Source organism: Acipenser ruthenus, chromosome 4 (genome assembly GCF_902713425.1).
Source record: "Acipenser ruthenus chromosome 4, fAciRut3.2 maternal haplotype, whole genome shotgun sequence".
Classification (NCBI taxonomy): Eukaryota; Metazoa; Chordata; class Actinopteri; order Acipenseriformes; family Acipenseridae; genus Acipenser; species Acipenser ruthenus.
The window spans coordinates 74,740,380-74,767,955 of record NC_081192.1 but is presented as its reverse complement, the minus strand read 5'-3'; the positions used below and the strand labels follow the sequence as shown (position 1 = coordinate 74,767,955).

General features: G+C 41.6%; 1 pseudogene; it reads left to right on the top strand.

Moving 5' to 3' along the window:
• The first annotated feature begins 665 nt into the window (after positions 1 to 665).
• On the top strand, positions 666 to 27,576 carry LOC117400065 (inversin-like; annotated as a pseudogene).

The following is a 27,576-nucleotide window of genomic DNA, read 5'->3' as shown; positions in this document are numbered from 1 at the left end:
TAATATATTTTCTAATGTCAGGCTACTCCTTTAAGATGAATAATATGCCGTACCAGGCTTTTCTCTATTTTTTAACGTCTGGAGGTCATTTTAGAAAACCTTTTAATGAGGGCCACACAGACAGGTTTTTGTATTAGGTCAATGCAATGCAGTTTTGTCTAATCTTTTCATATTCTGCTAAAAGTTTTCTGCAATAATGTTTCTGCTGGCTTAACACAGTACAGAGTTTTACATTATTCAACATTATCATTTCCTCTAACAGTGTTACAGGTAACAAAGTATTTTTAATCACATTGTCCAATTCACATCCCAAATATCAGCCTGCTGCCAGCAAGACTGAAAGTCTATGTCAGGCTGTGGCAGGGAAGGAGCCCTGCACATGAAGAGGGGTTTTTGTGTAAATGTATTGTAAAAAGTATTGTGTAGAAATGTGTGTTTATTATTACTGTAAATAATTGATGAAGTACCTGGCACTCCATGGAGAGCCTGCCTGCTGTGTGTGATTGCCAGCTGTGGAATCTAATCAGCAGGTAGGTGTGTCCCAGCGGGGTGTAAGGTATAAAAAGGTTCAGTTTATTCACCTCAGTGCTGCTGCAAAACCAAAGCTGAAGAGCTGAAGCTCGTCAGCACTACCCGGACATAGAGACTGAAATCATCCGATCACCATGATGGTGAACCGGGATCAGAGCCAAAAGAAGAAGCCAAAACTGCCGACGGCTGGATGTGTAGTCAGAGTCGGGGTTTGTGTGCATACAAGTAAAGATTAGATTGGGGATGGTAGCTCCCCATAAAGTATAGCGAGGTGTGCAAGCGAGACCTTCCAATGTTTTAGGGAGCAGCGCACGCCATTTTCACGGCACCTTTTATTTTATAGTTGTTGTACAATGTGTTTATTTTGCTTTTTGTACACTGGGCCGTATGTACCATGTGGCTACCATTGCTTTTAGCGTCATGTGGGGTTCCTGTAAATGTAAAAAACCCTGCGAGCTTCAACCTCTGTCTCGATCTCCTGCCTGCCACTCAGCAGCGAATGTACGCACCCACAAGCAGCTTTTCACATACCCTAAAACATTGGAAGGTCTCGCTTGCACACCTCGCTATACTTTATGGGGAGCTACCATCCCCAATCTAATCTTTACTTGTATGCACACAAACCCCGACTCTGGCTACACATCCAGCCGTCGGCAGTTTTGGCTTCTTCTTTTAGCTCTGATCCCGGTTCACCATCATGGCGATTGGATGATTTCAGCAAGGTATTTCGGTCTCTATGTCCGGGTAGTGCGGACGATCTTCAGCTCGTCAGCTTTGGCTTTGCAGCAGCACCGAGGTGAACAAACTGAACCTTTTTAGCCCTGACGCCCCGCTGGGACACACCTACCTACTGATTAGATTCCACAGCTGGCAATCACACACAGCAGGCAGAATCTCCTAGCAGCACCAGGGACGTCATTAATTATTTACAATAATTATAATTAACACACATTTCTACACAATACTATTTACAATATATTTACACAAAAACTCCTCTTAAGGTGGGGGGCTCCTGCCCTGCCACACAGGTTGCTCACAGGGGATCTGTAAAGGCGACCACTGGTTCTGGAATCCATTTCGAAGCATCGCAGGTGTTAACAGTCTTGAAGGCCTGATACCTGCAAAACACTTGAACCCGGCTAGCCAGACTTCCATCTGAACATTCCAGTTTTCCCAAATGAGCCCATTTAACAAGGTGAACAGAATCACAGCCCAAGCATTGTATTTATCTTGCTCTTAATTGTATTATTACTTGTACTGTGATCCTTGAAATGTATTTGCTTACGATTGTAAGTCGCCCTGGATAAGGGCGTCTGCTAAGAAATAAATAATAATAATAATTATTCTGACATTTTTGGGATTAACATTCAAATGAGAGAATGGCACACCTTGTACATTGTTACATTCATACATGATTTTGCAATGCTTAGTTATGTGTGTGCATGCAAGACACGTTTGTGGTCCTAGTTATGCACCTTTGACATCCACACTCCAAGCTAGGTGTATGCCTGTCTTATTCTCTCTTCAGAGAAAGGCTGCCATCAGAAGTGAAAGTTCTGGACTGATTATGTTTATGCATTTTATTTGGAATTTCTTCCAGCCAGAACTCATTATTTTTCATATCAATAGGCTCCCAGGCTTCACTCTTATTCCCATCATCAGTGGGAAAACCCCAGAGAAATGAAGTTGGCTCTATCGAAGGGCCATACACCTCAGCAGCATAGGCCTTCCATTCAAAAGGTGCGAGCACCTTGTACAAGGGAGAAGGGGTTTTGGGGTCACTTGTGACATCCTTCTCACATGGATGAGCTTAGAGGGCAGGGCTGAGGATAGTCAGCTATATATAAGCTTACCTAGGCATTAGTGGGAATGTTTTTTGTGGTTTGATATCCTGGAGCATCAGCAAACTTGAGCTGTAAACAGTTTTGATGTTTGGAGAGGTTAGAGGCAAGCTAATCCTTTGTTAAAGGTATAACCCTGTTATTGGACTGACTTAGTTTTATTTTATTTTTTTGTAGAATTTTGAAGAACTCTGTTTATTTTTCCACTTTTATCCTTTTTTGTTGCTTTTGATAATAAATATTTCAATATTGCACCTTACAACAGTGACTTTCTGTGTTGCTTTTCTGTTCACCATTACTACAACTGTTCGGCCACCTCACAAAGACACATTGGTCTAGCCTAGGTTACATACATTTGTTGCAGGTGTGTGTGTGTGACTTGTACTGTGTTGCCTGTGTGCGTCTCAGTGTGTGTGTGAGTGTGTGATCAATCTCGAGGGACCGTGCTGAGGCAGCCCCTCTCTCACTCTAAATGAGACCTGCACAGCTGTCAGGACAGTCATATTTGGTCTGGGTCAGATTGAAGTGCTGGGTCTGGGGGTGGGTATCCACCACTGTATTGTTTCATTGCACTGCTCCAGCTTCCCAGGGGAGCTGACTGCTTCAGAACTAGCCTCCACAACTCAAATTTCTTAAAAGGGCTGAGACTTCAGGGGCGAAGAGGATGGCGTAAGAAGTGATTCTTTAAGAACTGGAAAGTGTGGCTGGAAGGTTAGTGTTTTCTAATAGTTTACCGGTTGTGTGGTGGACTGAAGAGTGAAGGTACAGGGAGTTGCCAGCCAAAAGAATAAGCAGAACAAAATCATTTAAAAGCCATGCAAACCCTACATTATTAAAGACACCGAACGTGAGTGTGAGTGTGAGAGTTTGTCTTTGTCAGTGCTGGGTGGTGATGCTGGATGATGATGATGCTGTAGTGGTTCTCTACAGGAGACAGTGCAGATGTTCCTGCAGCAGACTTCAGTGAAGGATGACCCCGACCTGGAGGGCAGGAACACCTTCATGTGGTAGGCTAGGAAGGGCAGCGACAGGGTCATCAGGACCATGCTGCACCTGGAGAGCGACATCGACATCAACATGGCAGACAAGCATGGTGGAAATGGTAAGCAGTTTAACTCGGCCATTAAAAAAATACTGTGGAAGAGATGACATAAGAACATAAGAATTTTGGAATAAGAGAAGGTAATTCGGCCCACTAATGCTCTTCTAGTTCCTACTCATGGATTGATCTCAAAACTTTCTCAAGTTGTGTCCTAAACGATCCCATTGATTGAGCTTCAACATGGCTAGGTAACCTATTCCATACCCTCACCACTCTCTGTATGAAAAAGCATCTCCTAGGTCTAGGTGAAGTAGGGCTGTGTTCTTGTAAAAAACAATCACTATAAATAAATAATAACCTTTATCATTGTTTAATTGAATTGTATTGTATTTAATATTATTGCACAGCAAACAGTGCCACCTAGAGGCGGAATGTCTACAAGGATCTTTTTCAAACAGTTTTTCAGCTAGCTTTTCTGGTTTATTAAAGGCCTATTCAGATATTGAGAGAGAGAGAGAGAGAGAGAGAGAGAGAGAGAGAGAGAGAGAGAGAGAGAGAGAGAGATCTACTGGGTTTGCAAGTCTCTGCAAACAGAATCGCCATTGCCTCAGACGAGACTTAGAATCTGCTGCGTTGGCCCTGAAGCAGACGTGCACAATGTCATCAGAAGAAGGGTTTGGAATAATGCATTGTCTGTGATTTATCCTCTGTGTGAATATAAAGCAACCTTCAGTTTGACTGTAGGGAGTCCACAAATATGCAAAGGAACTTCTCTTCACGAGCTGTTTGATGTGCAGGCAGGCGGGCAGGGCAGTAATAAGTGAAATGTGCCACTTGGCCCTCGATGACGGCACCATTACACAGGCACAGCGCATGCTGCTGTTCAGTGCTCAGAGGGGTGTCTGGTTTGAAGAGTGGAACAGCATGCATTAGGTGGAGGTTGTTCTCCACTGAATAAACTCAGTGGAGCCTGAGTAAAGTTTTCAAGTGGCAGATTACCATTGCGTCTGAGCTGCATGGGTGGAACTCACTGATTGTGATGTACGTGGCTAACTAGACAGGAGACACTGGGTTCTATTCAAGTGATCTAAATGATGGTGAATCACATTGCATGCTTTTAAAGACAAGTGTGCACATAAGAGACTCAGATGATGTCAGTTTTCATAATCCAGTGTTTATATTTAATGTCATTTTCATTGGTCTGCTACCCTTTGTAGCAACTACTCCATGCTATGTAACTGGTTAAAATATTATCTTGTAACAAGAAACTACCCTACTGTTTATTTTATATACCATGTTTAGTATATACAGCCTACACACACTTCATTTTGTTTCTTTATAAAAGTAACTTTCTTGAGAACAAATTGCAGAAAGTTTGGGAGTAAGATGAGGAACAGATCTATTATTATTGCTCTCCTTTAATCTCACCCAGCATTAAAGAAAAGAACATGTGTTTTGTTTGCATGCTGGTATTTTGAACAGAGATTCGCGAGTGCTGGCAGATGCCAATACAGGGCTATTATTGTGATTTATTATAGGAATTTTGCATTTTCAAATGGCAGGTCATTGATTTTTTAAGGACTTTAAATGTTAGCTTTAATGTTTTTTTAAAAGAAGGCTTGCACAAGTTCCGCAGAAAGTATAATCACGCTCTTCCTCAATTGCTTTGCTGGTTGCTTGTGGTGAGGGCATAACCTGAAAGCACAGAAGAACTCCAGAGAGTGGCAACAGCTGTCATTCCAGACAAAACATATTTGATACACTTCAAAATACAGGTACATTAACTGCATCGGGTGCACCGTTGCTGCCATTTACAAATATGAACTACATGCATTACCCTGCAGGGCCCACTGGTGTTGCACAAACAGATTATTCGGATTGAGCTCTCCACAGAAATGGTGAGTGTTGCTTTTATTAGACTATGAATAACAGCAATTCTCACAAATCCAAGCAGCTGTTAATTCACTTGTTTCACCTGGATTGGTAAATTAGCCCAATCAACACCAATGACCTACATCTGCGGAGAGAGCTAATCAGTTCGTGCAGCACTACTGTCTGTGGTTGGATTTAGTATCGTCATGGTGTGGGGCATGTTCTCCTGGTATACCTTGATTACTCTGGAAAGCAGAATGAATGCAGTTGTTTACTTAAGCATTGCTGCAGATCAAGTCCACCCAACAGTGCTACACTTGTACCATGACGACGATGGCTACCTTCAAGGCGATGATTCACCCATCCACCGTGTGTCACAGATGGCTTTGTGTGGCGTGTGGGTGGTGACGTCAGGTTCAGGAACCGGAAAGAAAACACAGGCAGTAGTGCAGGGCAAAAAGACACAGCGCGCCGTTTAATTAAATACAAAAACAAAATAAAAAGTTTAAACACAGAAACACTGCTCACAGAGCAAAATAAATATTTAAACAAAACAAAATCATGAACACAAAAATCGAATAGCCAATACAGGTCAGGCTGGGCAAATGCCTTCACTGGTCCTGTACGGGTTTTTTTTTTTTTTTTTTTTTTTTTTTTTTTTTTTTTTTAATGCTCGCGCTCCACCTCTGAACATCCAACCCCCCTCTGAGCCGAGAGTGGGTCTTTTATATTCGCGGGTGACGCCTTAATTACCTATTAATAAATTACCTTATTAAGGCTCCAGCCACATTCCCATGAGAGTTATAGGGAAGGGGTTTTAACCCCATACCCACTTACTACACATTACAAGACCGGCTCTCTCGCCGGTCTCAAACAGTAAATAATAAAAGACGGACGGTGCTCGACCGCCCGCATATAAACATAATAATGATTAGGACGGACGGCTTCGTCCGCCCGCCTACAAATATAATAATACTACTACTACTAATAATAATAATAATAATAATAATAATAATAATAATAATACAAAACATATATACATACAAATAATAATAATACAGGGGAGGGGTGTACGCCGTCACACGTGCCAGAATGTGCGCGGATGGTTTACGAGTATAACGGAGGCATCTTCCACGGCCACCACAATGCCTGGTCCTCAATCCAGTTGAGCATGGTTGGGATAAACTTGAACAGTGCTTTCAAATTCCTCTGACTTCCTCTTTGCACCAATTGCGTAAAAATATTAAATGACTGAATATTGTATTCCTTCTAATATTTGGCTCTTATATACGTAATTAAGGTTGTATCCAAGGGCTTGACTGGTGAATGCTGCAGTGCCAAAGGGCATTATGAGTGTCAGTGGCTTGCGAAACAGATGCTCTCCACTGTGTGGTGCCAAGCCTACAAACCCTTTCATTATTGCATGTGCCAATTTAACTGGGCACTGTAGGTGATGGAGGTTTGTTTACTGTAAAGGGCTTGGCGACAGCACCAGGTTAAAGTGACATTGTGACCCCCAGTTTGTGTTACCAGGTTGAAGGGGCGTTGCATTGGAAAGTTGCCGAATTACAGACTACACTATAAGCTGTCAAGGAAGGTTTGAAGGTAATTTCGTTTTTTCAGCTGGTTCTATGCAGTTATTAACAGGGCTGCTTATCAAAAGTGCATGTGCACAGGATATGTTGCAGGCTGAGGCCCCTTGAAGTGAGATGCTGCATCTCAGTTGGGGCCCCCGGGACCTGACGATGGTCTTGTGTTTGCACCCAAGCCACAGCTACAGCCTGTCAGTGTCAAACCTCCTGGGGCCCTCTAGTCTGTGCTACAGTAACCCATTATTCACTTCATGGAGGGGGCTCTATCTGGGGTGCCCCCTCCCTCCTGCTTTACACTTTTCACATGCTTTTATCATTTATATGTACAGTATTTTAAACCAGCGTAAAGCCAATGAGATGTTGCAAGAATGTCTTGGGGGAACAAACTTGTAAATGTTTACCACAGTACATTTGCACATTTCCCACACTTTTCCCATGGTTATACTGTTTACCATAGTTTTTTTTTTTTTTTTTTTTTTTTAAGTATGCTTTACCATACCTGTATGGGCTTTTCAATGCATACTTATGCTTTTACATTGCTTTATTACTCTTTTCAATGCCCTTACTATGGTAAACTTTTGTAAGGGTACCGGGGCAAAAGTATCTAAGCATTCAACACATTACACAAAATAACACACAAACTGGGCTTCAAATAAAATCAGGAAGTTAAACTTGGTTGGTTATCTTTGTTGAGAGTATTCACTATAAGGAATACTCTTCCCCTTTTTTAGCAATAGGGATATATGGGAGGCCCCTGTTACACTATGGAGTTTTAATTTTGCATATGTAGAAAAAGTGGTGAAACTTGGTTAGGATATTCTTTAGGACTAGTAATCAGATTATCAGAATCTCAGGCTGTAAAGTTTTTCTTTACAAACGCATCTACTGTTTTTCACTCTTTTATTTTGATTGTGATAAAATTTAAACTCCCTGGCATACTTCTGCAAAAGTTCAAATGTTCATATTATAATTGCTTTATTTACCCTTTCTCATGTTTTTTTTTATGTTGTTTGACTTAGCATACAGTGCCACCTGGTGGCCCTGTGTTATAAAATCCAAAAAGATCTTAAAATGCAGACGTCGTGGACACTCCTTTTCTCCTAGCAACATGGAAATGCAAAATGGCTAAGATTTATGGAATTATTTTGTCTGCTACAAGAAAACAAACAAGTGGAACCCTGTAGGTTCATTGAGAGTGCCCTTTCCAGTGCAAAGTATGTTTAGAACTCTCACTTCGCGGTCTCCATGGAGACAGAGCCAGCCCATCCCTAGAATACTGGGAACGCTAAAAGTTCTCTCCTTTGTGCTGTTAGACTGGGGAAGTGAAATTCCTGCTCCCTGGTATCCATAACAAGTGGAGGGGTTGCAAAGGCAGGGTTTTGTGTGCTGCCGTCACTTGGCCGAGCGCGACGGTAACCGAGGGAGCCCCTGAGACAAAGCCTCATTGTGCCTGCCTTGGCCGGAGGAATTGTTTGGTCATTGTGACTCCGTCCTAGAAAATTTCAGATTACAAGAAAACCTATGTACTTGGAGTGGGAAGACAAGGGGGCAGCGTCAGAAAGACTATTAGACAAAAACGTTTTGAGGTGGAGGCGGGGGAGGGGAGAGAGCAAAGTGCAGTCACTGCTAACAGTGCACCTCCTTTCTCTCTCAGAGCATTGTTACACACCCTGCATGCCCCTGGTTTAGTCTGTCTTTATTGCCATTCATACCATATGGGGAACATACACATACAGTAGGGTCACAAAATGCCATGCAGCCAGCGAAGCTTGAATTAAAACTACAGTGTTTTTACTCTCGCCTAAGGGGTGATGTAGTGTGTAGTGTCGGGCAGGGGAAGGAGCAGCAACAATGCACATTTTGATCCCTTGTTGGTGGGAAGATAATTAAGTGGTCTTAATCATTGTGTGGTTGTGTGTGTGTGTTTGGATGTCCGTTTGTTTAAAGATGCAAACAAGATTCTGGCTCACATCGGGTACACCAGAGTGTATTTAGTAACCTGCCCTTCTGCAACACTTTGCTCACAGTGTGTGTAACAAATATAATACCACATTTGCTCAATAAGATACATCCACTGAGGGCAGAGTGTTGCAGTGGTACAGGTTAATGGTTACACTCTCGTGTACCTGATGATTCTGAGAGCTATTGAGTCCACTTGGATGCTTTAAACTTTTGTTTCCACAGGATGTGAAAAATGAAATGGAAACTGATACATAGTGAAACGAGAGGAAGAAGATTACTAACTCTGATATTTCATACCAGTACCAAAGTTGTTCTTTACGAGGCCTAATCTGCCAAGTACAGCACTAGGAGTCAAATTAAAGCCAATGGGGGCTGTAATAACATCCATGGGAACAAGTTCCAATCTATATTCCATGGCACCTAACAGGTTACATTACTGTCAGATTCAATTCTGAAGTGGGGTTGTTACAACTTTCAGATGGGAAAGACAAGCCCATTACCCTGTTGTGTCCACCTCGTTTGTCATTCAAATGTAAAGAGTGAATGTCTGAATGGTGTTAAAATAGCCTTGCAATAGTTGTTCAGTGGAGATTTAGAAAGCAGTCGGGTCTCTGGGTCATTTCTTTTTTTTTTGCCTCCTTAGAGAGAGGATCCGGGTACTACATATGTAAAGTTTGACAGCTCTTTCTGGCAGTGTGCTGGGAACTGAGAGCTGGGAATTTTAACCCAGCCTCTCTGGGCTTGCAGTATTATTCTTCCTCTCCCATAAGACCTGGCTGCTTGTCAACAGAGATGCCAGATTTTCAGCTTGACTGCCCTAAAACCTTACTATGCCTTCCAAAGTGCTGTAAGTGTTTACCTGTCTTTTTGAGTGTCACGCTGCCAGTACAGTTCACTCAGTCCAGTGACTGACACTGCTGTCGGCTCCAATCTCGCTTCTCTCCTCTCCAGCTCTGAGTCACAGTCTCTAGTCACCATGGTGATTGTGTTTCAGGCTCCACCCGCTCTTCAGAGAGGCAGTCTGGGTGGCGCAGTGGTATTGTCCTTGCCTAGGACACCGGCCACCTTCCTTTATGTGACGGGGTTTGAATATTTTTGAGTGAATATGAAGATACAGTGCTCACTCTATTTCCCTATTTGATAAATATGCCAGCCAGAAGGAAGTGCCAGATGCATACCTGTGTATAACAGACTACCAGAAATATATATGTGTTTTCTTTCTTTGGTACTTACATTTTTTGGTTGTTGAAGGTGTCACTGAGTGGCCTTGTCTCAAGCAGTGGGACAGCAAGCTGCACAATGAGCCTCCAGCCTACCCTGAAAGAATCCCACCCCCTGCAGGGCTGATGGGGTACTTCAGTCTGAAAGCCCTCCAGTCCTCTGAGATGGAATGTCTGCAGTGGTGCTGGTTGTAATGGTTTTGTGATCCAGCTATTTATTCAGCGCAAATGACTTACTTACAGCTTCCAAACCTGTAGAGTTACTAAATAATGGCCTCCAGAATGTGGAACTCCCTAACCTAATGCAGCAAGGATACAGAGACTACTGTCTTTGTAAAACTAGGCCTAATCATCGTTTAGACTGCTCAGGTAACAATATACTAATTAGTATAAAAGGTGTCGTCTTGTGCAGTTTGGGCAGGAAAACTTGAGTGAAATAATGTCTGTTATAGTAAGATACACCCTACACACAAGGTATTAACTTACAATCTCTGTCACAAAATTGAAGCTTGTACCCAGGAGATATAATTAAGCAGAAAAATTGTGGTGGGGTTTTTTTGGGGTTTTTTTTTTACTTCCGAATTGTGCCTTGGCATATGTTCCATCACGGGATGATATTTTAATTTCGTCTGACCAAATTTTGTGGGCTTCATCTGTCATGAACCGCATGCCTCCCTTTGCCCCCTGCAGCGCTGCACACGGCGGCTCTCTTGGGTCACATGAGCACAGCGAGTCTGCTGCTGGAGCACGGAGCGCAGGTAGACTCCATGGATGTGATGAAGCACACGCTGCTGTTCTGCACCTGTGAGATGGGACACAGGGATGTCATTCAGACACTCATCAAAGTTACACACTCAGTCTTGCTTGATTCAACCTCTAGATTCCTGTCTCCCAATACATCAGTTCAAACCACATAGTTAAACTGCCTCCCAGTACCAAGGCTCTAACCACTAGACCACACTGCCTCCCAATGTCAAGACTCTAACCACTAGACCACATTGCCTCCAAGTGCCTCCGCTCTAACCACTAGACCGCACTGCCTCCCAATGTCAAGACTCTGACCACTAGACCACACTGTCTCCAAGTGTCAAGACTCTAACCACTAGACCACACTGCCTCCCAATGTCAAGACTCTAACCACTAGACCACACTGCCTCCAAGTGCCAAGGCTCTAACCACTAGACCAACTGCCTCCAAGTCCCTCAGCTCTAACCACTAGACCACACTGCCTCCCAGTCCCTCAGCTCTAACCACTAGACCAACTGCCTCCCAGTCCCTCAGCTCTAACCACTAGACCTCACTGCCTCCCAGTCTCTCAGCTCTAGCTACTAGACCACATTGCCTCCCAGTTCCTCAACTCTCCTCACTAGACTACAGTTTCTCTCTGTGTGTATTGTGTCTGGAGGTCTCTCTAAGCCTGCATCACTGTTTACCATTGTAGAGAAGGCCAGAGTGAACATGATAGACCAGGACGGGCACTCTCGTCTGCACTGGGCTGTGCTGGGAAGGAACACAGACGTGTTCCTGACGCTGACTGAGAACGGCATCAATCCCAACATGCAGGACCTGGCTGACAGGACGCCCCTGCAGTGCGCCACATATGTGGGGTACATCAACTGCATGGCCGTGCTCATGGAGAGCAAGGCAGACCCCAACATCCAGGACAAAAAGGTGTGCTTTCTCATATAGAGAGGATACACAATGCTTCTAAGTGGATAGTGTGAAAAAAATCAGTGAGTGAGAGGGAGACCTAAACACTGAGTTACCCACAAAGAATCATCGTGTCATCAACTTTATATTTTTATTCTACCGTGCACAAGATGACACTTTTTGGGATGTTCTTAAATCTGGCATTTTGATTGACAAAGAGTGGATTTATAATAGCTCTAACAGAAGAGGTAAGGAAATGTGCAATATGGCATAAACTAGTAGGAACTTTACACTGCTTACTGTTTCAGAATGCTGTATTTGCAGTAGGTTTTATGCAGGTGATACGAATGCTACTAATGTGCATTTTTACGGTCAAAAAGGCCCAGATGGGACACATCTGTGTAAACGTACTGTGCAAAACTTTGGGCATGCACCCCACTAAAAATTACCTTTGGAAGATATAAACAAACTGGAATGCAAGCAAAGTCTGCATTCTAAAGAAGCAAACATGTGCATACATATATCCTTTTTTCTATGTACATTTTACTGTGTCAAATACATTTGTATTGTATTTTGTATCCCCCAACCCCACTATCCTACCAGACTGTTCAATTCACATTTAACATTCACTACATGTATTCCATTAACTAATTGTTAATCATGAGGAGAAATGGGCCCCATATCTCCTCAAAGTGTCATAACAAGCAGTTTCGGCAAGGGCTTTGTGCCACTCTGCATATGTGGGAGGATGTTTATCCTTCCAATGTCTCAATAAAATTCTTTTGGCTGTGGTTATAGCTACCATTATCCATTTAATCTGCATGTCATTTAAACGATCAGCTGTGTTATTTTTATTTAAAAGGCATAATGCTGGGTTCAACAGTATTGTAGTCCAGGGCGGTGATGTGCAGGCCTCCCCAGGCAGTGGCCAACTGTCTCTCCCTCTCTCTGAGTGGTCGGGAGGCAGGCCTTGGGGGGAGGTCGCTCGAACTGTAAGAGCTAGGCTTTGAGGCTATTCATTCAGGCTGGCCCCTTACAGAAGAAACACAGTGACGCTGGGTTTGGAGGCCACTGTAAACAAACTGAGGCAAGAACGCCAGCAGCTGGAGCAAGAGAACAAGACAGGCAAGCACAGCTGAGGAAGGCAACCGCTATATATATTATATATATAGTAATGTTGTCTCTCTGTTGTCGGTTCGTTTGCTCCTTAAAAACCATAGACCCAGACACAGAACTTTGATTTTTGAGCGCTACTGCGCACTTTAATTTTCACAATAAAAAACAAATAAACAAAACAAAAGCCTAGCTCAACATAGAGCCTAACTTCACTTACACAGATCCCTGACTCACACACAGGACGGCTAAGCCGTTTACCTGTCAACAAACACCTTAACAAAACAGTTCACCTCTCTTTACACAACCAAACTCTCCTTACACCAGCTCCCTGGTGATCTCTCCCTTAATGGAGCTGGAAGCTCTCTTTTTATAGTCTGTGGCTGTTCCCAATTAACACCAATTACCTTGATTGGGAACAGCCACATTCTCACATTTTTTGGCAGGGAGAGGAATTAACCCCATCCCTGCCAACCACCACCTAAACACAAACATTACTCAAACTATTTACATTCAGAGCCCTTGCTCTGTTACAATATATTGTAAATGACACTCACCCACTCGGGTTCGTTGCCCCTTTAAAAATTGACCCAGCACACAGAAATGGATTTTTACAGCGCGGTTGCGCTAATTTTTAATAAACACAAAATAAACAAACTACAAAACAAACACCTAGCTCTGTACGAGCACTAACTAAACAAACAGGAACCTAACTAATAAGCCGGGCAGCTAAGCTGTTTACCGGCTAAAACAAAAAACCAAAAAGAACACACAGTTCCTTCCTTTTTTTTTTTTCTTCCACAATACGATTGACTACACCAACAATCGGGCTTCTTACTTCGTGGCAGCCTTGAACAGACTGGCTGTCTTTCTTTTAAACCCTGCACCTGGCTCTAATTTACAATTAACCAGGTGCGGGTGATAATTAAACTAATAAAACAATTAACCAGGACAAATGTGCATTCCGCACATGTTTTTACTGCAGAGAGGTTTTAACCCCCTCCCTGCTGTCTCACAATATATATAACAGTAATTATTACGTACCCAAGCAGGATGTGTATAGTTTAATGGGAAAACCTGGGCAACCCCACAGAGTATATTATTATTTGTTTATTTACCAGACGCCTTTATTCAAGGCGACTTACAGAGACTAGGGTGTGTGAGCTATGCATCAGCTGTAGAGTCACTTACAATTACGTCTCACCCGAAAGACGGAGCACAAGGAGGTTAAGTGACTTGCTCAGGGTCACACAGTGAGTCAGTGGCTGAGGTGGGATTTGAACCGGGGACCTTCTGGTTACAAGCCCATTTCTTTAACCACTGGACCACACAGCCTCCTATAGTATAGTGAGGGAATAGCAAAGCAGCACCTTTTATTTTGTAGTTTTGATTACAGTGTTTTAGTTTCCTTTTTCTTTGTGCATTTTGTTTTGATTATTATTTCGGGCACCTGTGTGTGCGCCACAATTAAACTGCCAACCTTTTACCGTTGCTGGTATTGGGTGAAGCTTTGCTGCAGTGCCACCTTATGGTTTAAATAAATCGGTGCACCTGAGAGGTGTTTCAACTAGTAGGTCCTGTCTCCCGTGTCAATGAATTCCCCACACTCTTCCACAGACCCATATATTTATTAAGTATTGATTATTATTTATTTGTTTTGCGTCAGACTCAAATAACTCAAGATATTTAAATACATAGACGATAATATTTGTAATGTGGGATATATACAACACACAGGAATTAATGCTAAGGCTATTTGAATATGAATGGAATGAAAAAAACGAAACTAGATATATACTAGAGAGCAAGTAGCTGAACCTGCTTCTGCACAAAATACATCTGTAATGTAGGTACAAAGGTATCTTGTATTTCGTAATAATAAATCAAAAGCAGTATTTATAACAATTTGTGAATTTAACGAAGACATAGACTTCAAAACTACTATTATTCAATTTCTCCATCTTTTTTGGTGGACCCGGCTGACGTAACAATGTTGGACACCAATGTGGAATATGCAGAGTTAAACAGATTCCTGCATCAAGACAGTATTCCAAAGACGCAATAAAAACAAATAAATAAATAAATAAACTTTGGTGATTGTCGTAAAATACTGGATTACGGTATTAATGAAAAGTATGGACATTTAGGAGTCACTCCTTCAATCCAGGGTTAATAAATGTACGGAATGGTCAGCCAGTGTGGGTCACAGAGGATAAAACACTGGGAGGCCATTCGAGAAGCACTTCACCTCCTGGGGGAAAAGGATGACCATGTGGCTGAGAAGGAGCAAGCCTGGAAGGACCATGCTGACAATCCTCTTCTTGTCTTGTTGTTTCTTGTTCTGTCTCTTTTAATGTGCTACTCACCTCAAGTTTTACTGGCTGTCCATATTATATTAACAATTCATAAAATGAAAACTGTCATTAAATGTGTTAAGATGAGCTCCTTGCACTTCTTTGTTGTGTGGTCTGTTTTACACTGGTTACAATACAAATACAGACTTCATTTATGAAAGGCTAAAAAAGAAAAACAATTATTTCAGTTTCATTATTGAAGTTGGTCCCAGATAGGCTTTATTGGACGTTCTCTTTTTTCCAGCTTTCCATAAAGATTCTCAAACCAAAACTACTACCTCTCCATACAATAAAAAAACAGCAGGCAAACAAAGAAACCTCAATTTACTAAGACTGTGTCAATCCTCACCAGCTTGTCTACCATGAAATCTGTTGCTTCTGAGTATCATAGAGAAAGGAGATTTGCAGGTTGACAGTGTATTAATGTTTTATTTGCAGCGGGTCACTGGCTGAGGAAGAGCTAATGCCTTGAGGGTGGTGCTGAGCAGATCCTGGACTGAGCCTAATAGGACCCCCTGCTGCACAGCTTGACAGATGGGCTTGTTTCTGAAATGATGCATGAATCCTGTATTCACATTTAGCAAGACATCAGGCAGGACACGCACACACACAAAAGAGACTAAATCACTGAAACGGAAAGGTGGTGCTGGTGCACAAATAAACTGTCACATTAGAGCACCCCACTGTTTTCTTAATCAGCTCTTGCTGTGCATGATTTGTGGCAGATGCTTTGTAGTACAATACTTTACCGTGGCAGTGCTTGATTTTATTCCCTGGTGTTCAAGCTATGTAGAGCATCTTTCTCTCTCTCTCTCTCTCTCTCTCTCTCTCTCTCTCTCTCTCTCTCTCTCTCTCTCTCTCTGCTACATGTTGGTCCACAGCTATTAGTCTCCCCCTTCCCCTAAATCTCTTTCCAAAAAGATCCAATTCAACACACATTCTAAAAGACAAGCTGAGATAATCAATGATAAGGGGGCTAAGGGTAGGAGAATGTTTTTTGTTTCCTTTTTAAATTATTTTTTTTAAATTGTGTGCCCAATTATTTTACCCACGATTTTTCCCCCAATTTGGAATGTCCAATATTGTGTTCTCCTCACCGCAGTAATTTCCCACACAGCTCAGGATAACTGAAGGTTCAGTGGGCATCCTCTGATCCCATGACCAAGCCAGTTCCTCTTTTACACCCAGGAACTTGCGAGCAGATGACAGTGAGCTACTGACCTCTGGAGGACAAAGACCAGCCCTGCAGCAAAGACTGGCCACTTCACACAGTAAGGACGCGAACCTGCACTGTATGACTCACCCTGCACACCACATGGCTGTGCTTTTACCAGGTAAACCGCTCGGGAACCCTTTAAAGCTAGTACCCCTTTAAAGGCTGGTTCATACTTCAGTCTTGCGACCTCCAGGAGACGGTCGTGCAACGCAGCTGTTATGTATTGGTTAAGGTTCATTGAGACAGTTAATGTAGGTACCGTAAAGTGTCACGGAACGGGACTTTACGTCAGGAAGTTGAAAAACAAGATATATATATAAGCTAGTAGGCACATTTGCCTCAGTGTAATGGCGTTTATGAAATAAACAGTTAAGCTTAACACACAAGACTGTACCTGAGTTTATTTCAGTAAATTGGACTTACTGACAAACACAACAGCAGCCACCTAGAAAAATTTTAGCAACAGTCAGACAGTTACAACTAAAGAGACTAAAAATCGCACTCATTGACGGTCGTATTAACATGTTTTTGCAGCACCTCCCAGGATAGTCACAATAAAGTCCTGTTCTATCCTGTCTGCAGGGGAGGATGGCTCTGTATTGGTCCTGAAACAATGGATACTTGGATGCCATCAAGCTGCTTCTGGGATACAGTGCCTTCCCCAATCAAATGAAGAACAACGAGGAGAGGTATGTGCGAAGTTTAGTACCTTCTCTATTATTAACTTTGCCTCACTGCACTTAGCTCCTGTCATTGGGTCTTATTTAATATTATTATTGTACTATGCAAGGAAGGAACTGGTATTGCATATGGCTTTTTGTTTATTACAGTATAATTTACCATACTATAGAGTTCATTTAGAAATGTACACCATGTACAATGCTATTTTTTAATATACATGGTGTTCCGTAAGTCGAGGCATCATAGGCAAAATTTTTAGTATTGGTTGTGTCTATTTCTTTCAGGTGTGAAATGTTTTTAAGCAAAGAGGAACACATTCAGATCATTTTGAAGGACTTGACCAACTGGAGCGAGACTGGGTTAGTCTGACCAGGAATACTGACAAACTCTACAGCAACCACAGACAACTGAATCATACCCTGCATCGACTCTACATGACAAAAATTGAGTATTCCCAGTTCAACTAAAAGAGATTTTACGGAATCTATATGTGGGAATGTAATACATGTATAAGCAGAGAGAGAGAGAGAGTTAGGGTGTAGCCATAAGTCACTACTGAATAAACCAGGGGCAGGGGAATAGCTGGTGGAAACAATTTAATAGTCAGACAGAGTGAAAATAATTGAAGCAAGTTACTTAATTGAAATTGGTACTCGAATAAATACAAAATGAATAAGAACAAATACAATGGGTGTTACATTTAGGTGTGGTGGATTCTAATTAAGGGATATATAATTAACCAACAAATTGCTAACAATTGATTACGATTAGACTTTACTGAGTGTTCCTGACTCATATATATTCAAACAGTTATCCTATTTACGTGTTATATTCATGCTATTTGCTTATTGATTTAAGAACATTGCTATTATTATAGAAAGACAAACATAGATCATTGATGAATGCTTTTACTTATAATTGACATGTCACATTGAAACTGAACTATTGCATAAATATTATCCATTGCTAAACTTAATATACTGATTATTTTGACTCTAATTAACCGTATTAGTTAACTCTCTTTGGTAAAATGTATAGATTATACAACTGTGTTGCGCTGTTATTGTTCGACTGTGTTTCATTTTCTGGATCTTGAGCTCGTTTGGGAGAAATTTGTAACTAAGAGTACTAACTGAATTAAACCATTCCACACACATCATTCATTTGGGTATCTAAACACCCATTCTCCCCCACTGACAGGGATAGGAGCTCAAGAATAAGTCTGAAAGTTAAAGTCGATGCCAGAGTTAGAGTGTGAGTATGGGTATGATTATTGTTTTAACCCTGCCCGCTGGGGCACGGCACCCTGTCCATTGCAGCCACCCAGGACATTGCTGCCTCCAAGATCCAGGCCGTTTACAAGGGCTACAAGGTGCCTTCCAGGAGTGCAAGAACCTGCTCATGAAGCATGAGCAGCTTCGCAAGGACGCCACCAAGTAAGAGCCAAACACACAGGAAAGAGATGCTCATCAGGGCTGATTCAAAATCCTCAAAAATCACTTACTCCAAAGTGTCATTTGCAGTATTTTTTTTAAATATTTTGAACAAATAAGAGCTCTTCAGTGACATTACTGAGATGTCTGTTACTAGTCAGGTGACTTCATTGGGTGTTTTTATGTCTAGTAGATAAAATAATGGTGCTAATGACACTGTGGAGAGAATGACTTTCTGAAAAAATGTATGTTAACTAGACTTTTTTTAATTTAAGCTGTGTTGTTAAAAGCCTGCTTTAACAGATGCTTGACTTACTATTTACCAAGTGAGACCGAATATAATATCTCACCATGCGTCTTGGTGGTTAAAGGCGCTTTTCTTACGTCCTCGCACCCAGGCGTGCTGTATGATATGTGCTATTGCTTACCTACCATGTTCAGCTAGGGCAAGCAGAAAATCCAGCACAGCCAGAGGTTTTGTATATTGTGAGACCCATTATAGGTCAATTGAAGTACAGTACACAGCACGTCATTGGTAATCAGCATTCTCAGGAACTATTAATATCTGTCTTTCTTCCTGGGAAAAATAACAAACTATTGTAAGAAATAACCAAACCCTTGATTTGTCAGAAACAAGCACAAAATGACATATTTACAGTAGTGCCAGTCTCTTAACCAGCTCTGAACATTTGTTGAGGATTCTTAAGTAAATCCTACTATGGGTAAGCTATTAGGTATGTTATTGTACTTAATGTATTGTGATGTTAAAAGTACAGTTTATATTTGCTTAAATGAGAATACGCCTATTGAATTGTATTTCTAAGACAACTTTGACAAGAGATCTGGATAAACTCATCTTGGACAAAGAATGCTTGTTAAGCTAAATCACTGCTGTGTTGGTCAGCCGGACTTATAAATTGAAGGAATTAGTTTCTGTCTGTTTTACAAAAGACTCCTGTTGTGAAGAGCAATCAGATGTGACTTTGTTAAACAAATTTAAATCTTTATCAGATTAAGTACTGAGCTTCAAACAGATTTTGTTTACACCTTGTATCCTGAAACTGATAAGAGGACCATATAAATTTCTTGACAGACTTGGTGTCTGCAGAAGTCTGAGAATGGGTATTCAATATGATATTTGGTCAAAATTGAGTAATACTGCCATCTCATGGATGATGGAGATTGTTCAATTTGGAATTAAATTAATATTGTTTTGAATGGGAAAATATGTTAACTGTTATAAAAACAATATTCTTATGAACTCTTATATTTACAAACATAAAAAATATAGTGTATTAAAAACCTTACTTAAATCACTAAAAAAATAAATAATTTATCATTCAGTGAATGGATTACAATGTAATTAATTCATTAGAATGATAAGTGTGAAAACACATGAGGAAAATAGAAATGTGATTATCAAGTAAAAATTAATAATTTAAGAAAAGTTATTTCACAAAAGAGTATTTAACTTATAAGATTTTGTTTGAATCTTTTTGACAAAGTTATGATGTGAGGTGAGGTCTCTATTGGGGTGAACCGGTTATTATTGAAGATTTATCCCGAGTATGCCATAGTGGTTAATCCCTTAGTTGACCTCACCAAAAAGAGTGCACCAAATTTGATTAAGTGGCCAGTAGAACGTCAGGGGGCGTTTGATATTATCAAGCAGAAACTCTGCCAGGCCCCCACTCTCATCACTCCAGACTTCACTAAGAGATTCATCCTCCACACCAATGCATTGGATGCTGGTTTGGGTGCAGTCTTGTCCCAAAAGGTAGACGGAGTAGAACACCCCATCCTATACCTCAGTAAAAATATGCTACCTCGGGTGCGCAACTACTCCATGGTCGAAAAGAAGTGTTTGGCCATTAAATGGGCTACTCACGCTTTACGATACTACCTACTGGGACATTCATTTGATCTCATCACAGACCACACCCCACTCACGTGGTTAAGCACAATGAAGGACAGCAATGCCCGGATAACTCTGTGGTATCTGGCATTGCAGCCCTTCATGTACCACATGGTACACCGTGCAGGGGAAGACCACCGAAATGCGTTTTTTTTTTCCCGGGAGGGGGGAGTAATGGGAAAAGTAGATTTAGACAAGTGTTCCTTCGGCTCCACTCTGACCGGTGGGATATGTGACAGAGAAAGAATGATTCTTGGTGTTAGATCTCCCTACCGACCTGTGAGGGTGCTGTGTAAAGGGAACAGAGTACCCTGGACTGGATGGCCCGACAATTCATTCCTAGGGTTCAGTGGAAAAGGGGCGGGGCTACGGTACACTAAATCATTGACCCGGAAGGGAAACGATGTGGCATCCGCGAATTGGAGGAGCGGTTGCACTCGTTAACCAAGGGGTCATGGTTGATGGTATATAAGAGGACATAGCGAGGTGATCTGTTCCTTGTGATGGTTACGCTAAAACCGAAAGGACCTGTTTTGTGTAAAGAACCGTGAGTGTTTTGTTTGTTTTGTCTGTCTGTTTTCTAAACTTGTACAAGCTGCTGCAGATCAGTTGTATAATCCCAATTACCAGTGCTGAAGCAGAACGTTCCTTTTCTGTGCTTCGATGTACCAAAACTATGCAAAATAAAGAATATTCGGTACAATAAATGTCAAAATATTGTTTATTTTAACGGTATGTTTCGTATCAGGTATCCCCCCTTTATGACAGTCTTGACCCCCCTGATGAAAGTCTGGATCCGCCCCTGAATATGTGGTTAATTTGTGTTGAACATAGTATAATACTTGATTATACACTGAAAATGAATTACTACAATCTACTTTAAATTGTTGTTGTAACTCTTAAAATAAAATAAGGTATTTACTTTCAACAAGAGCTGTCATTTTGTTTTTGTATGTTGAAACAAGCATTGATATATGATAACATTGAATTGAATCAAAGTTGAATATTGTCTAAACCTTAAATCATACGCCGAATGAATCAATCATATTTATAGCCAGAATTCGATGTTTACTGTAAAATATATATTCATGTGTTCAGTGCAACTTTTGATTACACCTGAATATGAATGTAGTTTTGATGGTAAAATAGAAGGTATTGTGGTAACACCCCAGATCATTTATAGTAAAATATTGTTTATACATAGCTAAAGGTGTGTCTTGAGATAGTATCCAAAAGCATGCTTACTTGTCTCGAGATAGCTTTAGGATTTATATTACAATTAATTTATTTAATTTATTTAATTAATATCACTACAGTATTGCCCCAGGGCCCTGCTGTAAAAGTGGTTTAAGGGATAATAACAAACAAAAACCTTATGAAAATAAATTCTCCTGTCCATTGGTAATGTGGATTATTATTTTTCAGAACCCTAAACTTTCCATTTCCACTCCAGGTGAATGGGTTGCTTTATCGTTGAACTACATGTCTAGAGGAGCTTTGGCTGTTCACTGTGTACATTCTTATCCCTGTATTCGTGCGTGCGTGCATGCGTGTGTGTGTGTGTGTGTGTGTGTGTTTGTATGTGTTAAAGGCAAGTGCAAATGCAAAAGGTCTGATCTATCAGATAAGAGCCCAGGAGCTCAGGCTGCAAAATCCATACCCTCTATGAGCCAAACAGTCACAATCTGTTTGTATTGTGTCAATAGTTTTATTTGAAACGATTTGCTCTTATCAAAACCAGAGGGAATGCAGGAGTTCAGCCCCTCAGCACTGGATCAATTGGCATCTGCTCAGACACCCAGCTTTGCTCAATCTGCCTCGCGATGAAGAAGAAATCAGATGACACTGACAGATGAATTTAAGGCTTTCTCCTGACAAACAGTGGCAAGCTGACACCAGCTGACATTGACATGAATCATGGGAACTGATGATGACACACTACATAACTAACCTGTCATTGGCCACACTTCCAACTAATGGGCTGACAATTGCAGCCAGGCGCACTGCCGCGTCGAGTGCTAATTCGGCAGCGTAAAAGAGTGCCGCATGATATGACATTTACCACCTGTCAGGGTGGCTGAGATGGATTGGAGGTTTGGGTGCTGTAGGGGTTCCATACTCTGATGATGTGGGAGTGGGAGCAGTTCTGTGCTGGGCAGGGGAGCAGTTTCTCTCTCAGTCCACCTGTTTTGGGGTTCTGGGTGGGCACTCAGCATGGATAGCTGAAACTGTAAAGCCCACCCTGTTCCTAAGGCAGTTTTGGTTTACTGGATTTGACCCGTTTGAGGTGTCTATTTCAATGGCCTTGGTGCACAAGACTAAGGTAGCTTGTGTTACACTTTCATACTAAGAGTGTCTCGATGCACATTGCTGTGATGGTTCTGGTGGGCTGCTTTGAATAATGTGTAACATTAATAATGAAGTATTTGCTAAAAGGTAAAACTGAAATAAAATACTGTACTGCAATCATTTAGCATCCCTGTGTGTTTTATGCATTTGCAAATCCACTGCACCTACTGCTGCTAATCTCCTAAACTATTTCAACTTGCAACTTCATATTTTGTGTGTTGTGGAAACTCTGAGGGCTAAATCTAATGACACTCCTCACTTTGACCTGTGACCTAACACTGTCACCATATTGGGGTCATGTGATATTTTGGTTTCTGGAAGACCTAAGGCTTTGAAATCTGGTGACCTAACACTGTCACCATATTGGGGTCATGTGATATTTTGGTTTCTGGAAGACCTAAGGCTTTGAAATCTGGTGATTGTGAAGGCCATTCCAGAACTTTTATCTTTGTTTTCTTCAAGGATTCCAGAGTTGACTTTGCCGTATGCTTTGGGTCATTGTCGTGTTGAAAGATAAACTGTCTGCCATTCAGCCTATGTGCAGATGGTATCATTGTACTCTATAGAATGCTTTGGTACATGGGTGCATTCATTCCATTTTCAATCACATGAACGTCTCCAGTCCCTGAACTGCTAAAACACCCCCATATTTAATGTTTAACTGTAGTACAATTTTTTCTTCATTAGAGGTTTTTCCTTTTTTTCCTCTAAACATACTGTGGTCCATTTTGTGGGAAAATTTATAATTTAGTCTCATTGGACCAGATCATTGTGTTGAAGAATGCTTCAGATTCCTATTCATATTTCTTGGCTAATTTTAGAAGGGTGGTTTTATGGTTTGCAGTGAGGTTTATGTGCACACAACTCTTATGTGCTCAGGTGCCTTTGTGCAGTTCTTTCATGCACTATTATACCTGATGCTTCTAAATCTTTACGTCCTTGGCTGTTAATCTTGGATTTTATTTTTAGCTGCTTGGACAATTCTTCTACCTCCTGTACCTGTAATTTATTTTGGACGTCCACTTCTTTCAAGCGTTTCAGTTGAATTTGTTCTGTGGTACAGACATCCCGGGAAAACTGGGATTGTCCTGGTCTGCAATACATCCACCTTTTGTTTAATTTTTAAAATATGATTGTGTCATTTCTGTGATTAATGCGTTCATTTTTTGTCTTGTCCCTCTTAGCATACCGTAATTCATTTCCTGCAGCACTATTTTAATACACTCAAGTGCATGCCAGGATTGAATGAGTGTAGACATCATTTGAATATTAAATTATGTAGCAAAGCACTCAAACTGAAGGACTTGTGAATGGGAAGTTTATTTTTAAACCAAAAACTTTCTGACGGTTCATTAGATAGAAAGGGGGTTACTTATATCTACTGTCAAAGTGAGTTCCAGTATCACAGAAGTGCATAAAGTCTTCTGTACCACCTGCATGCTAAACATGCTTTCACTTCTCAAAATACACTCCAGTAGTTTTTCTGCTACAGACAACAACAATGCAACAACAAATGAAACCCGTCAGTTTTGACAGAGTACTCTTTTAGAAATTCAGGATCGCTGCAAACCCATGAATCAAGCTAAGTACGATACTATAACCAGTGATGTTTTATAGCTATCCACTACAGACCCGTTAACATTGTAGCTCTGTTTTATTTCAATAACCACAGCCCCTGCCGCCTTCGCAGCCAGAAGGGGAGTAGCCCCTGCTACCTTCGGAGCCAGAAGGGGAGGAGCCCCTGCCGCGTTCGCAGCCAGAAGGGAAGAAGCCCCTGCCTCCTTCGCCGCCACAAGGAGAGGAGCAGGAGCTGCCTCTGCCTCCTCCACCACCACCACCTGGAGGAGAGGAGCAGGAGCTGCCTCTGCCTCCTCCACCATCAGGAGGAGAGGAGCAGGAGCTGCCTCTGCTTCCTCCACCACCACTGGGAGAAGTGGAGCTCCTGCTGCCGCCTTCATGGCCAGGGGCTCCCCTCTTGACGTTGCCTCCCGAGGGTCCGCTGCCGCCATTGCCTCCCAAGGGTCCGCTGCCACCGTCGCCTCCCGAGGGTCCGTTGCCGCCAGCTCTGGGCTATGGACTGACCCTCCCTCAGCAATGGGAGAAGGAGGACCTCCCACCATTGCCGCCCCAATGGACCACTTGCTTCCCCTCTTCCGGGACTTTGGGACTAAGGGGGGAGGTGGCCTTTGGGGCCAAGTGTGCGTTGCATAAGGGGGGGATATGTAGCAGGGCAGCAGATGAGAGCCCTGCACATTATTAAAAAGCCCTGCTTGTATATATGTTATTATTATTATTATTTATAAATATGATGGCGTAGCTGTGTTGTTTTGTTATTGTTTTATTAAATGTGATGGCGAAGAGCCATAGGTTTTGTTTGGCAGCGTGGATGGGAAGCCCCATCCACAATTTAAAAACCTTGTGTAGAAGGTGGCCATCTCCCGAATTAATTAAGTGATTAATTTGTTGCTAATGGTGACCTGCATAAAAGGCTGCAGCTCTCTGCACTCTGGGTGGGTGTACAGAGGAGAGTACGTGAGAGCGAGAGGAGAAAGAACATTTTTAAAATATCATAAAATTCATACAGAATCAGTGACAGCGTTTGCCCAGCCTGACCTGTATTGGCTATTTTGTTTTGTTTGAACTTTTATTTTCACTCTGTGAAAAAAGTGCAGCCTAATATGACATGCCCTTCTATTATGCCCCTGGGTGTGCTCTGTATTTGTTCACCAAAGATCCCATTTTTAATTCTCAGCTTTAAACCAATTGATTCATAATCTAATAAACATTTGTCGGACCACAGTAGCTGTTTATCCTTTCGGTCATGCACTGTATCGTGATGCAGAGAACCTCAACTGCTCAGGTCTCAGATCTGATGGTTTTAGAGTTCCTTAGAGAGCCGGGTCTATTTGGTGACACATTTGTGTTATTTATAGATTCCCTTGAACTCCATTGAGATGCTGAGATGTGTGAATGTGGTTTTGATTGCTGTATAATGTGTTTCAAGGCTGCACCTGGTCAGGACATGAGGGACGATGGACTTAAGTAGTTACGTTAAGTAACTACTTAGTTACGTTAGTTACGTTACGTTAATAATAATAATAATAATAATAATGTTTTAAATACTTTAATAAACTAACGACCACCCAGTCTGAAAATATCTGTGATATAATTGTATTGGGAGTATACTGAACGATGATTTGGTTAAGAGGATGTTGATCCAGGACCAACTTTACACACAGCAAAATCAGGTTGTGCACATACCTTACAGGTTTTTACACTAAGTGGCACTTTTGAATCATTTTTATTATTTATTAATTAGAAGTTTCTACTGGATTAGTCCACTGAGATGAATGCACCTCTTTCAAGGGGAAATCCTGACGACAGCAACAGCAAAACACATTACAGCAAAGAAACAGACAAAATATAAACGAGGAAGAGGCGGGATAATAGAGCTGATGAGGAAGTTTCTGTCAACTCTTTCTTAATGGTCCTATGGATTAGATGTGGAACATTCAATGGCAAGCGATAGATGCATACTGTGGCCAAATCAATCAATTCAGGGAGAATGGTGACCACCTGAACAATACATACAGTGCTGTACCATCTGAGATTAAGGCACTGTCTGCCCTTTGAACCTCAGGCTTGTAGATTATTATTATTATTATTATTATTATTATTATTATTATTATTATTATTATTATTTATTTCTTAGCAGACGCCCTTATCCAGGGCGACTTACAATCGTAAGCAAAAACATTTCAAGCGTTACAATACAAGTAATACAATAAGAGCAAGATAGATAGTGGTATGTAAACCCTGGATCAGGGATTAATGTAAGGATTAGCTAAATGTTTGTGGTACACATTAAATCTATATATACTGTATTGTCACAAAGACGGTCAGAGTGGGTGGCGTCAGACCAGAGCCAGGAAATAAAACAACAAGAGAGAGGTGGAGTTTGGTGGAGCTGAGCGAATGGTCTCGCTCAGCATTTAATAAATAAACAGAACAGCAAAATAAAAAGGTTGTAACAAAACAGCACACGGCACGTGAAGCCAAACTAAAGAGACAAACAAAACGGACTAAAGTAAACAGACAAACGAGCAGACAAACACTGTGAGTGAGAACACTTATATTTATGTTCTTATTATTTTTACAATTATTACCTCCGTCTCCTATCCCGTTCTCCACCCACGAACATCCAACCCCGAGTGAATGAAAATGTATCTATATATACTGTTGTGCTGGGATTCAATTACTAATTAATTATTCACTTGAATCCCAGCACGCAAATTCATTACATGCAACCCCGTGCTCACATATTACATTTAACCAGCACGTGAAGTGATTTGTGCCCTCCTCGTGCCTAAATACAAATCTACATTTTTAAATACACGTGAAACACAGACCCGTTTATATCCTGTGTACCAATCTCTATACACCAACATTAACACACGCAACATACAACACTTAACACACACATGCACACAGGGGCGGGGCACATTGCCACATGTATATATTCAGTATTTGATATATAGATGGCATTGTAGTGCATCTTTAAATGAGCAATAAGAAGGTCACTGAATGCTTGTTGGTTTGTTAACAGGAAACAAGAGGAAGAGAACAAGCGCAAGGAGGCTGAGCAGCAGAGTGGGAAGCTGAAGCGTGCAGACAGGAAGCCGAGGATACTGCAGCTATCACAGGGCCAGAGCAGCCGCTGGGCAGAGCACTCACTCCCTCAGCAAGAAACCATCACCGGCAAAACCAGAGCCAGGCCCGCCCCGCTCTGCACAGAAGAAGGATGA